The sequence below is a fragment of the Zeugodacus cucurbitae genome, chromosome 5 (genome assembly GCF_028554725.1).
Source record: "Zeugodacus cucurbitae isolate PBARC_wt_2022May chromosome 5, idZeuCucr1.2, whole genome shotgun sequence".
NCBI classification, from domain to species: domain Eukaryota; kingdom Metazoa; phylum Arthropoda; class Insecta; order Diptera; family Tephritidae; genus Zeugodacus; species Zeugodacus cucurbitae.
This window is the reverse complement of record NC_071670.1, coordinates 11,604,279-11,619,442: the sequence shown is the minus strand read 5'-3', so window position 1 is coordinate 11,619,442 and position 15,164 is coordinate 11,604,279. Positions and strand designations below refer to the sequence as shown.

Below are 15,164 nucleotides of genomic sequence, written 5' to 3'. Positions count from 1 at the left end.
GCCATATCATAAAACGAGATTGAGTGTTTGCTCGCTGGTAAATACAATTTCTATACTCTCGCAACAAAGTTGCTAGAGAGTATTATAGTTTTGTTCACATAACGGTTGTTAGTAACACCCAAAACTAAACGAGTTAGATATAGGGTTACACATACTAAAGTGATCAGGGCGACGAGGCGAGTCAAAATCCGAATGTCTGTCTGTCCGTCCGTCCGTCTGTGCAAGTTGTAACTTGAGTAAATGAAACTTGGAACACGTGTTCCTTGGCACCATAGGAAGGTTGGGCAAAATCGGACCACTGCCACGCCCACAAAGTGCGAAAACCGAAAACACATAAAGTGCCATAACTAAGCCATAAAATTTGGCATGAAGGATCGCACTATGAAGGGGCATATTTGGATGTAATTTTTTTGGGGAAATGGGCATGGCCCCGACCTTAAATAGGTTTTTTGTACATATCTCGCAAACCAATGGAGCTGTATAAACCAAACTTTCTGCAGTCGTTTTTTTTAGCCAGTTCTTAATATAGTGCAAAAATGAAAGAAATCGGATGATAACGACGCCCACTTCCCATACAACGGTTAGGTTGAAAATTACTAAAAATGTGTTAACTCACTAACAAAACACGTCAGAAACACTAAATTTCACAGAATAAATGCCACTAAGAAGCTGCACTGAGATTTTTTTACAAAATGGGAAATGGGCGTGGCATCTCCCACTAATGGGCCAAAAACCATATCTCAGTAACTACACGACAGATTTCAATGAAATTCAGTACATAATATTTTCATTTTTTCTTTGTCTTGACCCCTGATGACACGAGTGAAAAATGGACGAAATCGGTTCACAACTACGACAACTTCGCATATAACTCAATTTTGAATTCTATCTGATTCCTTCCCTCACACACAATCACAATAAAAGTTTACATAAATACTGTATATGATCCGTGGCATCACTTGTGAAAAAATTGTCGAAATCGGACCATAACTTTTCAAGGCTCCGGATATTGAATTTGAAGAACTCAGTGCCTTGTGGTAATTTTTCACCGAAAATCTCTCAGGTATCTTAATTTAATTCAGAGGAAATGTATTTCTTCTAATAGTGTGCCTCTGTATCGGGTCATATCGGGTTAAAATCGGGTCATAACTTCCCCGAGCTCTCATATAGCTAATTATAGGATTTTCAAAAATACGATGGACTTAATAGCTTATAAATCGGGAAATATATGAAATTTATTAGCCAAATTAAATGAGCATATAATCTTAGATATAATGTACATATGTTAGTGATGGAAATGAGTTTAATCGGCTCAGGAATTACCTCAGCCTATATACCATATATGATGATTTTTGTTTTTCTATTGGACTTTATGCCGAATTTATGGGTAAACTGTGTGTTATGTAAATAAAATTTTTGCAATAAATTGCGAGAGTATAAAATGTTCGGCTACATCCGATCTACATTTCTCTTATTCGTATTATGGTTTGTGTTGTTGTTTTACATTGTTTATGTGTTGGTATTGTTGTTGTTGTTGCTGCAGCCGTTGATATTGATGTTGTTGTAGTAGTTGCAGTCATCAGTGCCACTTACTCACATATGCAACTTGGCAGCACTGACACTTAAGGGGCCAATGGCTGGTTGTGTACGCTCGCTTGACTGTGAATTATGTTGGACGTCAACGCACATGCTATTGATATATTCTGTCACACACACACACAGACTCACATATGCTCATTCACAATTGCTACTCACGTATGACAGTGCATTACTTGGCAGCTTGCAACGTGCCGCTATTATTTTTATTAAAACGCCTTGTGGATATGACGCAATCGAAAATTGTTTATTAAAAAATCTTTCAGTTTTTCTATCGTAAGTAGATTACTCCGGTTGCTGTGCTGCATTGCAATTAAAAATTTTAATTGCGTCAAGCAGAGTTGAATTGCAGGAATTTGCCAGTTTTGATTTTGATTTTAATACAATTGCTTGGTGATTACTAGCATTTCATAGGAAGAAAATATAAATATTTTGAAAATTTTGGAATGTTATTGAATTAAAAGCGGAAAAAAATTGGTTATTCATATATATAGAAAGCGCTTAAATTTATTTATACTAATCATGCAGCAATCAACTCGGCATTGTTTTCGTTATTAAGACTCATCCGTCATTCAAGGCATTTAATTTTTTTTTTGGAAAATATGTTATTCAGTGATATGTTGCTGTAAGCCAATGAAAAGGTTCTGAGAGTTTTAAGTCAATTGCAGAGAGCTGCGGAGCTTTTATACGAGCTTCTCCATATCGTTTAATCGTTCATAAAAAATGTTTGAGGTATTTTTATAATGGTATGATGTCGCTAGGTTTACATCTGGATAAATGACATAATTAGTACGAAACAGATTTTGTAGCTCATTAACATAAGGACAAACATTTAAAAAACAGTTGAAAATTGAGATTTCATAAAAATCTTTGTAGTAACAAAATAAACTAAAATGTACCTTTTTAAGAGCTTCCTCATGTCCAAAAAAATCTAAAGATCGAATACTATTTATTTAAAGGAAATATTTATTCACAAATAGAAGAACTTATAAGTTTTCCTAAAAAGCTTTGGATAGTCAGTCGGAGGTCAGTGTATTTAAAAAAAAAGCTCTAACAGTTTGCATATAATTTATTGAAAGCAAACATTATTATAGAAGAAAAGGAAGCTTTTATAAGAAATTTCACTATAACTGAAACAATTTTCTGAATTTGTGGGTTATCTGTCCAGGCCGGGTGTAATTAGAAAAAAGCTACTATATTTGTAAATAAAAAGGGTGGTTAAGCTTTTATAATAAGCTTTGTTGTGTCAGAAAAATTGCAAAAATGTTAGGTTTATCTGTCGACTACCCGTATAGATAGAAGTATAAGCTTTAAAATTTTTAAACCTTTGAAACCAGATTTAACTAAACAGAGGATAGCTGAGCTTTTTATAAAATACACAGTTCTATCAGAAAATCTTTTGAAGATCTTTAAGTTTATCAATCGCCTAATATTAATTATTAAGATCGATTTACCATACAAAATAAAGTCTACATTTATTTCTAATTGAATTTTAATCGACTTGAAAATCAAATGCAACTCTGCGACGAAGACCTACGATATACGTTCTTTTTCTGCGATAAGCTGAATTTTTTGAAAGTCGCGAGCGAGCTTTATTCGAAAAAAAAAAATTTTTTCTTAACTTAAAACTTTTACCTTGAAATTTTATCATAAAAATTGGAATATCATTGGCGTAACACTTAATATTTATTACAGTTCTGGTACACTTTCAAGCATTTCAAATCCCCTTTGTACCATTTACGATTTCATGCACCAATTACTCAGCAACTGTTTTCATTTATCTTTCGAATAAAACGTGCATACTAATCACGTATGTATAATTTGCGTTTTTTAAACATAGTTTTATGTACACTTTCCAATTGCTGAGCGGAAATGATAAACAATCTCAGCGCTTTGTGTAACGGTCAAGGGCGCAATTTAATGTCGAAAAAAACACAGAGCTTTCAACAACAAAAAAGTTTACTTTTTATTATACGAAAATTAGTATTTAGTAATTTAGTACTTTGTAAATTTACCACTACTGAGGCATTAAACATTTTACAGTAATTATGCAGTGTTGCCAGAGTTTTATTTTAGTGCCCTTTGTTGTTAAAATTAGACAATTAGTTTTTGGTTGTTTATAGCTGGTACACTAAATATGTATGAAAGTGCATATATCTGTGTGAAAATGCATAATGAATGCTTGTTTGTGTGTGTTTGTGAGTGCTAGTGGAATAAATAATGAGCTTTGCTACTAATATTAGCATACATTTAGGCGAAAAGGCAGCTAACCGCTGCAGTGGCCGAGGAGAGCGGGCAAGTAGCGCATAAATAAACAAATACAAATACAAACAAATAGAATACAGAAATATAGCAATCCATCCATCAACTAACACACACATTAACAGCAATCGCTTATTCAATGCACACGCTCATCCATACTCATTTCTATTTTTCGGATACTCATTTATACTTTTCTGAGTGACTATTTTGGAAGTTGTATCAGCTGACAGCTATGTCAGACCAATTTATTTGCTGTTTGGTATATAATTAGGTAGGCAATTCCCTCAATAACTGTATTAAAAGTAGCCAGGTACAGCCAGTACAAAGTTGCGCCTGTATATACATATGCAATGCAAAGCCTTAGTTGACCTGCCCGTTTGGGATTTTTTTGTGTTGTGCAAAAATCTGCAGTCTGACCTGAACTGTTTACACTCTCAGGCAATGCAACCTCATTGGTTGACTGACTGACTAACTGACCGACCGACTGACTGGCTGACTGAGTGACCGACAAAGCAACCGTACAAGCTGAGCGCGCAATTAACCGGTCTGCTGCTCAGCTCGACAAATTATTCAACGTTAAATGTGAATAAATTTATAATGAAAAGTCGCTACGCTGTTGTTGTTGCTGTTGGTGGCGGTTGCGCGCTGATGAACACAATTGTGAATTAAAATGAGAATATGGTAATTTTCGTCAAAGTGTTATAATAAAAAAATTAACATAATAAACTACTTTATACTTAACAGTATACCAGCGAAGGTATTGGGCAGAGCTTCTGCTGAGTTATACGCCAAATGGGGCCGCTACAATTTCTGAAGAACCCACAAAGCGATATCAAAGTATTTTAAGCAAGCTTTTCAACTTCCAGAAAACTCTTCACCTTTATACCAATATCGATAGTGGTGCCAAACTATTTTTTCGTGCTTCGTACTCACTACTAACTGTCCCCCGTCAAAGGCACCTGTCAACAATATTAAGCTGTTATTATAGCTTTTTTACACTACCATTTAATTGATCAATTAAAATTTTCATTGTGAAACCAGTTTTTGCCTTTCACACTGCCGGATACTCGATAATTGATCAACTGTGATACCTTTTTTCATTTCATAAGAAGTTGGTAAGTTTTATCAGCCGAGGCCCGTTAATTGAACAATAAGCTCCTGTGTGAAAAGGCTATTAGAGTTATATTAACTCCATTATAAGGACTGGATTGATTTAAGCGTTATAGAAAGCGCATTCAAGTTCATTCAGCTCTTTTGGGATCAAATCGAGCTTCGAGGATTTGTTCATAGTATTTATGAACTTTCCGAATATTCAATAGGCTCTACAAATTCTCTCATTTCCAAATGCCGAAATTAAGGAAATTAAGGAATATATTTCCAAGATGAAAATCATTGATTAAATAACAATTGTCGGCAGAGTTGCCACTAATTCAACTATTAGGAAATTTCAATAAAATGGCATTGTAATGATAATAACTAAAATGTATCAGCTATTTAGTAATTGTTATAATTTTTGTTTTAAATAAAAGTTTGTTTAATTGCCAACTAATGTAACAAAAAAGAAATCTGTGTTATGTCATTTTCATTTCATTACTTAATTAGCATTAATTAACGTATATTTGTTTATTATGTTTAATTAATTTCAATTAGATTAATTATTATTTAAACGGACGGCTTGTTTAAGCAGAAAAAAATCTTTTTAAAAATATTTATGTATCATTTTAAATTTTATTTTATTTTTATTTTTTTAGTAACAATACAATTATGCACAAATTAAGTGGATATTTTCCCTAATGATTGTTTTCTTTTGTGAGAATTAGAGCAGTGGAACATATGCTTGTCAATATAGTTTGTAAATATTTTTGTTATGCAAACAAAATTATAAATTATCGTGTTTACTGCGCACAGCTGTTGGCCAAAACCGCAAATATAACAGTAAACACAGCAAGGAAAGCTCGAAAACTAAAATAAACGCCAACATACCAGTTGCTAACTAAACATATAACAGATAATAGTGGAGAATAAAGAAGGGAGGGCCGGAGAGAGAGTGAACGTGTTAGAGCGCGAAATTGAAATTTTCGGCACAAGTTGAAATAGTTTAACCAATTAACGTAAAATTTGCTCAAATAATTGTGGTTGCCAATGTTTGTCAATTTTCATGCCGATAAATCGCATGGCAATATTAGCGAATTTTGCGGTGGCAAGCATAGCTTTGCTTTGACAAATATTTTTTACTTTTATTTTGGTATTATTGTTTTAGTGCTGTTAAGTGGGATTTATTGATTTACTGCTGCGAAAGGCAATTTAATTTTTATTTATGCACTTCATATATGTTGACTTGTATATAGATTTTTTGTTTTATTATTTATAATTTTTTGCTGCTTTATATTTTCATAAACCAATTATGCATGCTTGTTCTTGTCAAAGCTTAGCTATATATCATTGAAAATAAATTGCAGTCGATTTAAATTTTATATGTCATAAATAATGTATATTGCGTATAAATGTATAATAAATTATTAACCTACACTTATGCATAAACCTTATATTACAGTTGTGTGTATTTTTAACTGTAATCTAATAAGCTTTCATAGTAAGCTGTGGGCTTTAAAAATCAGCTGCTACAATATACTAAAGTTAATTTGTTTATAAATATGTATTTAAGGCAGTGGCTGTTGGAACAAGGCATACTTTTAGGCGCTTCAACTTTTTCACTCTATATTTTATCACTTGGCCATCGTAAAATATTTTTTGTAAATAAAGATAACGTATATTAAGTTAAGTCATTTGATTTAGACTTTAAATTTCTTGTAGGCTACATTTAAGCCTCAGGAATGGATTTTTCAACTCTCCAAAATGTCTCCATCGTAAGCTTATAAACGTTTGTAAATTTAAAGAGCGCTAAAGAAAAGTATTCAAAAAAGTGAGAAATCTACTGGGAATTCTATGTTCAGTAAAAAATTCCCTTTTATTTAAATTATTTTTTTATTATATTTTTTTAACATTAAAAAAAATCACAAAAAGTCAGTTTTTGAAAAAAATTGTTTAAAGAAAATTAAACTAAAAAAAATTATTTATGAATGTTGTAAAATATTCATTAGATAAATTTTGAAAACTCAATAAAAAAAATAAAGTTATAAAATTTAAAAAATTTACAAATAAATACTAAAAAAATATTTATGCATTTACAAGAAATTTCTTTATAAAATATTTAAAAAAATTAATAAAAACTATAATTTTATTTTTTTAAACAAGCATTTTTTATATTTAACTATTTTTAGTATAAAATGAAAATATTTTTTTTTATTAAAATTAAAATCCTTCAAAAAAAAAACGAAAAAAAGGAAATACGTCTGTACTTTTTAATACTTTTTCTATGGTGTATTGTTTTATAATATTATTTCCCCCAAGAGTGCTTGCTTTAATTAATTTTTTCAGATGACAAATTAAAAAAAAAATAATTTTTGAACTTTTTTCACTTCTTATAGCCAAATAAAATATAATAAATCTTTCAGATAAAACTAGCCATATTTCAATTATTCACTTTAACATTTTCCTTTTTTGGTAATTTTTTCTAACTTCCTTATTTCAAACAGACACCCCCCTTTCGTCTTGCCTTTAATGCAATTTTCACATCCAATTAAGCTAATACTTGCATGTTAGCAAAATTTTAGAAGCGGAAGCACAAACAATTACTCAGTTATACACTTAAGCTAAAATCTGTTATAAGTTGCGTTAAAGTGATACAAATTGCCTTAATACAATTTAGTTAAAAACTAGCAACAAAACTGTCATGCTATTATTTATTTTCATACTGTTGTGTGTTGTTTGTTGTATACAGTTATGCGGTTGCTAATATTTGCAGCATTTTCTTGGTTTTTTGTATGTCTAGTAGCTCAACAACAAAGGTTATTGTTATTGTTGCAATGCACTGAAATTTCATTTATAATCCAATTAGGAATCAGTAGGTTGCATCTTTGTTTGAGCTGATGAGAAAGTCGTCTGTATTTTTTGTGTATATATTTACCAAATTTCACATCTGTGCTATTTTCATATTTCATTTCACGAAATTTTTTTTTATTTTTGCATATTTCCCAGTTTTTATATGCTTAATTTTCCTTGTCATATAACATAGCCACTCACATACTCATATGTATAGTTATATGTTTGTTGACTCTTTCTCATTGCCTTATTTGCGCTCTTCCACCCTCTCCCACCGCTACATGATATGCATCGTTCTTTCTGCTTGACAAATATGTGTAAATTTAAGGAAATATTTTTGAAGTCAGTTGATTATGTGACACACATACTTTTTCACAAATACTGTTTCACAAATATTTGCCTACATGCAGGCGCTACCCTTTTCTCCACACTCCCAACATACCCACTTTTCTTACTAATATATGTACCTAAATGTAATTCATCACTTCTTTTTTGGATGTTTTAAAATCTGATAAGCATACATTTAGGCGCTCAATAGGGGTAAATGAGCTTTTTTGATTATGTGTTGATAACTGTGATTTTTGAGCTGTGATGTTTGTTTATTTGAAACTAAATGTAATATAATATAGTATAATATTACATTGAACTTTATAATATTTTAGTTTTTGTTTTTATTGTGTATTAATTTTTGTCAAATTGTAGCCACATTATATTCTCATGAGAGAATATTTTTTTATGCAGTCTTTTGTTCGATATCTAGCTCAGATATACAGAGAGTATAACAAGCTGTCTTCAACTTCCTCAAATAGGACAGACCAGCAGTAAGAGCCTTTTGAGATAGTTCAAATCGGTTTTATTTATACTGGAAAATCTCTAGGTCCCCATTTTGCTGAAAATGTGACTTTCTAAGCGTGAGTCAGTTAAGCTGATAAGAATTCGCTTTGGTTTTGAAATAATTGTATTGTATTGTATTGGACGTTGCCAAGTTGAGTCAGTTTAACTTACAACAATTCGACTTCAATGACTTACTAATTGCGATGACGTAGACGAAATCGACAGGTATAGTAAAAGTTGCTGAGTACGATTTGAGGTATCTGACAGAATATATTAATAATTCCTTTGATATGATCCACTAATTTTTTAATTCAAAAGTAGTTACATAAAGCAATGCGAGGGGAAAAAATTTTTTTTAATTGCCTCTTAAGCTAATAAGTAGTCTAAGGTAGTAGTAGTAGTAGGTGTGACTTCAAATGCTTTTTAATTCTGGAAAATATTATATTTGCGCGAAGATTTAATTTAATACAAGTAGCTTAGGAAAACCTAGTAATTAACATATCTCCGTGACAAAAGAAGCACACGTGTACTTAAAGAGAAGAAAAAATAATAATCCCATTGAGCAAATGTATTTCTAGGCGCTATAAAGGCAATATAATAATACAACAAAAGTTTTTCAAGCTAAATAATATGGATAAGTTACATCAGGTAGCAAAAATAAAAATGTATATACTATTCCTAAAAAATTAATGTGAACATAAGAGTTTCTACGCATATAAATATAGAAATTGAAATACTTTATTATTTTTGGTATAAATACTGGAGTTTACAATATTTCAAGTAGCGCATCTGCGAAATTTTGTCTAGCTGAAGGCACTTTCTACACAACATCTTCTGTGTAATTTTTTAACAGGGAAAAAATAAGCTTCGAAAGAGTAAGCGCGAAATAGCGATGTAACGCCTAAAAGCATACAAGCTGAATAAAGTTTGTTGGCAACAAATTTTTGGGAATATATCCAGTTGAAAATTTTATGTGAATACAATTTTGCTTTCTTGGAAAATTGTTTAATTATTGAAATGGCCAAAACGTATGCCATGATTTTGTAAAATAGGATTTTCCACCCACAAATTTTCAATAGAATTTCATAAAATTGATAAGGTTTATGTAATATTTTATAACATTTTGAATGCTTCAAGGTGATATTCGGATTTAATACATGTTAAATTGTACCTAATCGTTTACTATATGAAATTTTTTCGTCTGAAGCCTAAATGTATACTTCATTTATAATAAAAAAAATAAACATTTTAGTCCTAAATGTAGGCTTTAAAAAATTCAAAAATAACAATATTTTCTAATCTGCGTAAGCTACAGTTGACAAATATGCGGCTTTTTCTAATGAATATATGTGGTTTTCCGGTTCTTTTCAGATTTCTAACCGTTTTTTTTTAATGTGCACATTAAATAATTTAAACTAATTATAAACATTTACCAATAGTGATTAAAATATTTCTCAATTTCAAGCTACTTAATATATTGAAGCTGAACAGTATGCGTTAAAAAAATCGGGAAAAAAATATGGCTTAGCACTCGTAGAAAGAATTTATATATGTACGTGTACGTATGCTTTAAATATATGCGGTTTTATTGAAAACAAAAAAAATTAACGCTATGAAATATGCAATAAAAATTTTTGGTCTCAAATACAATCTATTAAATTAGGAAGTTTTAAAATATCACTAAATAATTTTTTTGATTGTATCCATTGATACTTTTTGCAATATTTTAAATTCAAACTCTAAATAACTTCTATAAAGGATTAGAAAATTTTTTAAAGTTTAGCGCCTAAAAGTTGATTTAAATTTATTAGCTAAAAAATATATAAATCAAGAGTCGACTTGCCTTCGCCTGAATCATTGAGGCGCCAACAACAGTATCTCCATATGCACACATGTATTATCATTCAAACCACAATATAGCCCATTTAAGCTGATATATAAATATAAGCCACTTTTCATGTCAATAGAAATATTTGACGAAAAATTTTGATGACCTTTTAGCATAAATAAAAACATACATATTATGTAGATTGAAGAATACATTTAGGCGTAAACGCAGACAAGTCTTAATAAAATGACAATGTTGTATATAAACCGACTGTCAAATTTGCTTTAAGGCATGTTGGTATGCAAATGAATTGCGCGATGGGGTATTGTCAAGAAAGTCGAGGCAGTGGTGACACGTAAACGAAGGCTAAAGTGAAAGTAGATCAAGCTGATGGCATATAATACAATAATACGAGTAATAAATAGCGTGACTGTGTTACTAGAGACATGAGGGTTTGACTTAAAGCGGGCGTAAATTAACAATTGAGTTTGTTAAGCTGATGTGCTTAGGGGCTTGGAGGTAAATGCGCCTAAATTATGCCAACAATATACAAGAGTGCGGATGTAGTATTTAAATCGGAGGGTTTAGAAATGTTTGTTGTTAGTTATATGAGTATTTGAAGACTGTATAAGCTATATATGTGACAAATGCTTTAAAATTCAAAGTCATGAGCTTAGCGGTATACTTTTAGGACTTAATTTGAAATTTACGTCCTAAAGTAAGTTAATCCCCTTTTCAAAAACCCGTACCATGTGCTAGCAAATAATGATTAAATTATATTTTGCACTGCCTACCACTAGACGCGCCTAATGCTCAGAGAAAAACAAGACTAAAGAATTCCCCAAAGTGGCACAGTCATAATAATAGTGTATGAGCAACATGATGGTGTGCTCCAAACATGTTGACGCGGCTTGACTGATGGCATGTAATAGTAATATGGAAATAGTCAAGGAAAACATTGTCCACAGGCGGCGTCACAGTCGGCACTTTCCGGCATCTGTGTATGTATTCGTATTATAAGGCAATGCAGAGAGTCTATGTCTGTTTAAAGCACGACAAAAATTCAATTCAATATTAGCCACAAGAGTGAGAAAGAAAAGCAAAAAAAAAATATATTTTTGGAAAAAATTTGTAAATACCGAGGGCAATGACAAGTTAAAATTCGACAACAGTGTCGCCTTCGCGAAATTTTCGCTTTTCTTTTTTGAATGTAAATTCTTTTTGCATTAATTCTCCGACACAATCAAATTCTCTGTTTGGCAACGTTGGACATATTTCGTGACTCCCCTTAAATAGGTTGGCGAGCAAAAATTGCTGTGTTTGTCGCGAAACTTTCTAATCTGCTCGTAACCGAAACGAAAATGAGTTAAAAAATGTGCATAAATACATTTCCAATGCAAAATTCTACTCGTTGTTTGTATGGTAAATTTTTTCAGCGTCGTCTATACCACCTGAATGAAATTTTGTGCTTTGCCCCTAGATGTAGGCAACAATTTTGTGTGTGTGCAATTCAAAGAAGCTTTTTTTCGTTTTACCTGTCAAGCGTATTAAAGACAGCGTGCTATTGTTTTTGTTATTATTTGCAAGGTTTACCTCAGTCAGCTGTTTACAGCATTTCCTTTAGGTATTTTCCTGGATTTTACAGCATTTTTTGTGCATTGAAATGTAAGCCTGTTTACTCTGTATGCCTTGTTGGTTGTCGTATGAAGGTACTCTCGCACAGATATGCCTTTTCCATTTCATATTTCATATTGTTATTATACCATTGGAATGTCGTCTAAAGTGAGTTCAAATTAAATTTGTGTCAAATAATTTAATATTATTTGCATTACGCTTACGAAGTGATTCTAAATTCGAGGTTGTGTGTGGGAGGCAATAAAGAAAACTTTGTAAGAATGTGTAAGTAGTCAAATAGTAGGTCATTTTAATAATTTTTTTTTTTTAATTTTAAAGATACTGAATTTCTCAATATCAATATTAAATATGAAATCAAATATTAAACTCCAGATCTTTAACTATTTAAACTTAACAAATCTTCAAACTCTGAGTAATAAATTTAACATCGAAATCTTCTTAAAGCTTCTTTAGACTTTTCGCATCTTAAACTTCACCGAACAGGCGCAAAAAAAGTACGCAAATGTATTTATTTTCAACTCATTACAATTCACGGCCTTATCGATACCCAGCCCTATTTGTTTACTATTCTCGCGGGTGTGATTGTTGTAGAACGGGGTATATATTTATTCTATCCAACCGTCGCTATGTCGCAAATTGAGCTCATGCATAAATGCGCGTATCTATATCATTGTGGCACCGCGCTGCTCATTAGTGTGCTGCGACAATTGTTCGCGCGACCTGTGTGCTCTGAACTTCATTTGAATGTTTTTATTTGTTCTGGTGCAAATATACGGGCGCAATTGTCAAGAATACAATGCAAATCAGGCGTAAGGAAGACATTGACTAAAATGTAATGCGAGAAGCTGTGTGAATAAAAATCTATAGTATGTTGAAAGAATAGTAGTGGAAAGGAAAAGAGAATGCGTATAAAAAAGCGCCTTTAAAACGTATGGAATATTATTTTATTATTGCAGCTAATGCAAGCAAATATCAAATATGAAATAGGAATTGAGTTCCAAACAGAGTTAACAGGATGCCTATTTGTTCCCTTTATAAATTTCTGTGAATAAATAACTGCATTTACTACTCGGCACAGTATACCTTTAGGGATTGAGAATTCACGAATTTATATTTTTTTTGAATAATTAAAAATAGTAAGAATTTTCCATAATTTCAAGTGAAATGAAAGTGTTTAGTACAGCATATTTTCAGGGGTCAACAGATATAGTTCATTTAGGAAAACTTTACTAATTAAGAGGGTGTTTATAGTGAAAGCCATTGTGCCTAATAATTACAAATTAAATTACACGAAGCTACACCTAACTGAGACTAACTAATCCATGTACATATGTATATTTATAATTTTTAATATTTAGCATACTTTCGTGTATTTCGACAACCTTTTTCGTACGAAAATCTACATTTACTTACTACTATCCTTAACTTTAACGCATCAATTATTTTGCCTCCTCCACTCAGAGGCTGTACCCTAAGTAAGACATCTAACCGACAAAATTAACTATGGAAAACCACCTAAAAATATGCAACACAAATTCGTAACAAAACTTTAAATGAAGTGCAAATCAATGTGGCCACCCACACAGCAACAATAACAAACAAGCTGTAGCTTAACTTTGGCAGAACGAGAGTATGCCAAACAATTTGCGAACATTTTGTCAAAGGCAAAGTTTTTTAGAACTTTAACAGTCATACTATAGATGATACCAAAGTAGTCGTTTGGTCTTACTTTAATTTAGCTTAAAATTATTTTTATTTTTAATATAGATTTTTTTGGTTGAACACTACGTCTATGCCGGCTTAATTAAAATTACACAGCAGGCTTTAATGAGTGTCGCCGTCCAGCCGGAAACTCTACTGATAATGTTCTGTCCACTAGCCCAAACCGAAATATAGTTGACACTAGTATATACAGCAGGTATAGCTATACAGCAGCTATACTATGTATCTCGCTCTCACACTTCATTACGCCCGGCTGTGTATTTGGACATTCGTTGGAAAATAGTTAACGAAATGTTCGAAATGCTAAACTTTGCCATTTTGTTGCCACTCTTTCTGTGGAGTAAAACTTTGTTTTCTCTTTGTTCTTCTTTTTTTGTTTTCACACAATTTAGGTTTGAATAACAACACCTAGTTATACACCGTGTATAGATAATTTAACGCCTGTGACGCAGTTGCTCCGGCAGTTGGTGCAATTTAAGTCGCTTTCACATGCTCTTGTTTATATTTGTACTCTCAAAAGGACTTACTTTATAAAATAACTATATAGAAAAATATAAATATAATATAGAAAATGTGCGCTTTGCTGTAAATTTTGAATATGGGAAACTCTGCAAAAAAATTAATTGCGTCAAACGTTGCAAGTTTATGAAATTAATTTCAATTTATGTCATGTTTACACCAAGTTATATGTTTACAACAAAAAAACTAGCAATATTGTAACCTACTTTTATGCGGGAAGATTATTTTTCAAAATAAATTACGATACCGCGTTTGCTTTTGTTGTATTTGATGCATTTCGTTAATGAAATGTGGAATTCTGCGTTTAAAAATATAAAACTAACATAATTTAAAATAATTGATGACATATTTATAGGAGTACTGAGTGTGAAAGAAATTTTGTTGCAAAAACTAAAGACATCGCATAGAAATCGTTTAAAACCACAGCACATTAATAAATACCTCTAAAATGAAGAAATTACATCTTGCTTGCTTTCCCTACTGCACGTGTCTTATTTATAATCTTGTTATACTCTACTTAGAGTCTAAGCCCCATATTAAATTGAAAATCTATCAAAAAAAAAAAAAACGAAAAATAAACTATATACACAATAAGAAGAATACAGGTTTGCTTATCTTAAAGCATTTCTAATTTGAAGTAACAAGAAAAAAGCTCATATATAATATTTCTCTGCATTTTCCAGTAATCATCATGACAACCTGCTTCTATTCCTAAAATTATGCAATAATTTCCGCTCTAAATAATTTATTCGGCAGTTTTTTTATTTACATTTCGTATTATCATGCTTTTTGTACCTCATTCTCTTTTTATCTTGCCAACGTTGCT

At 31.4% G+C, this 15,164-nt stretch overlaps 1 protein-coding gene across 1 annotated transcript in view; it reads right to left on the bottom strand.

Annotated features, from left to right (window-relative positions):
- The window catches only part of LOC105219249 (uncharacterized), a 705,022-nt gene that overhangs the window by 456,622 nt on the left and 233,236 nt on the right, over positions 1–15,164 (bottom strand). The gene's annotated exons all lie outside the window — the stretch shown is intronic.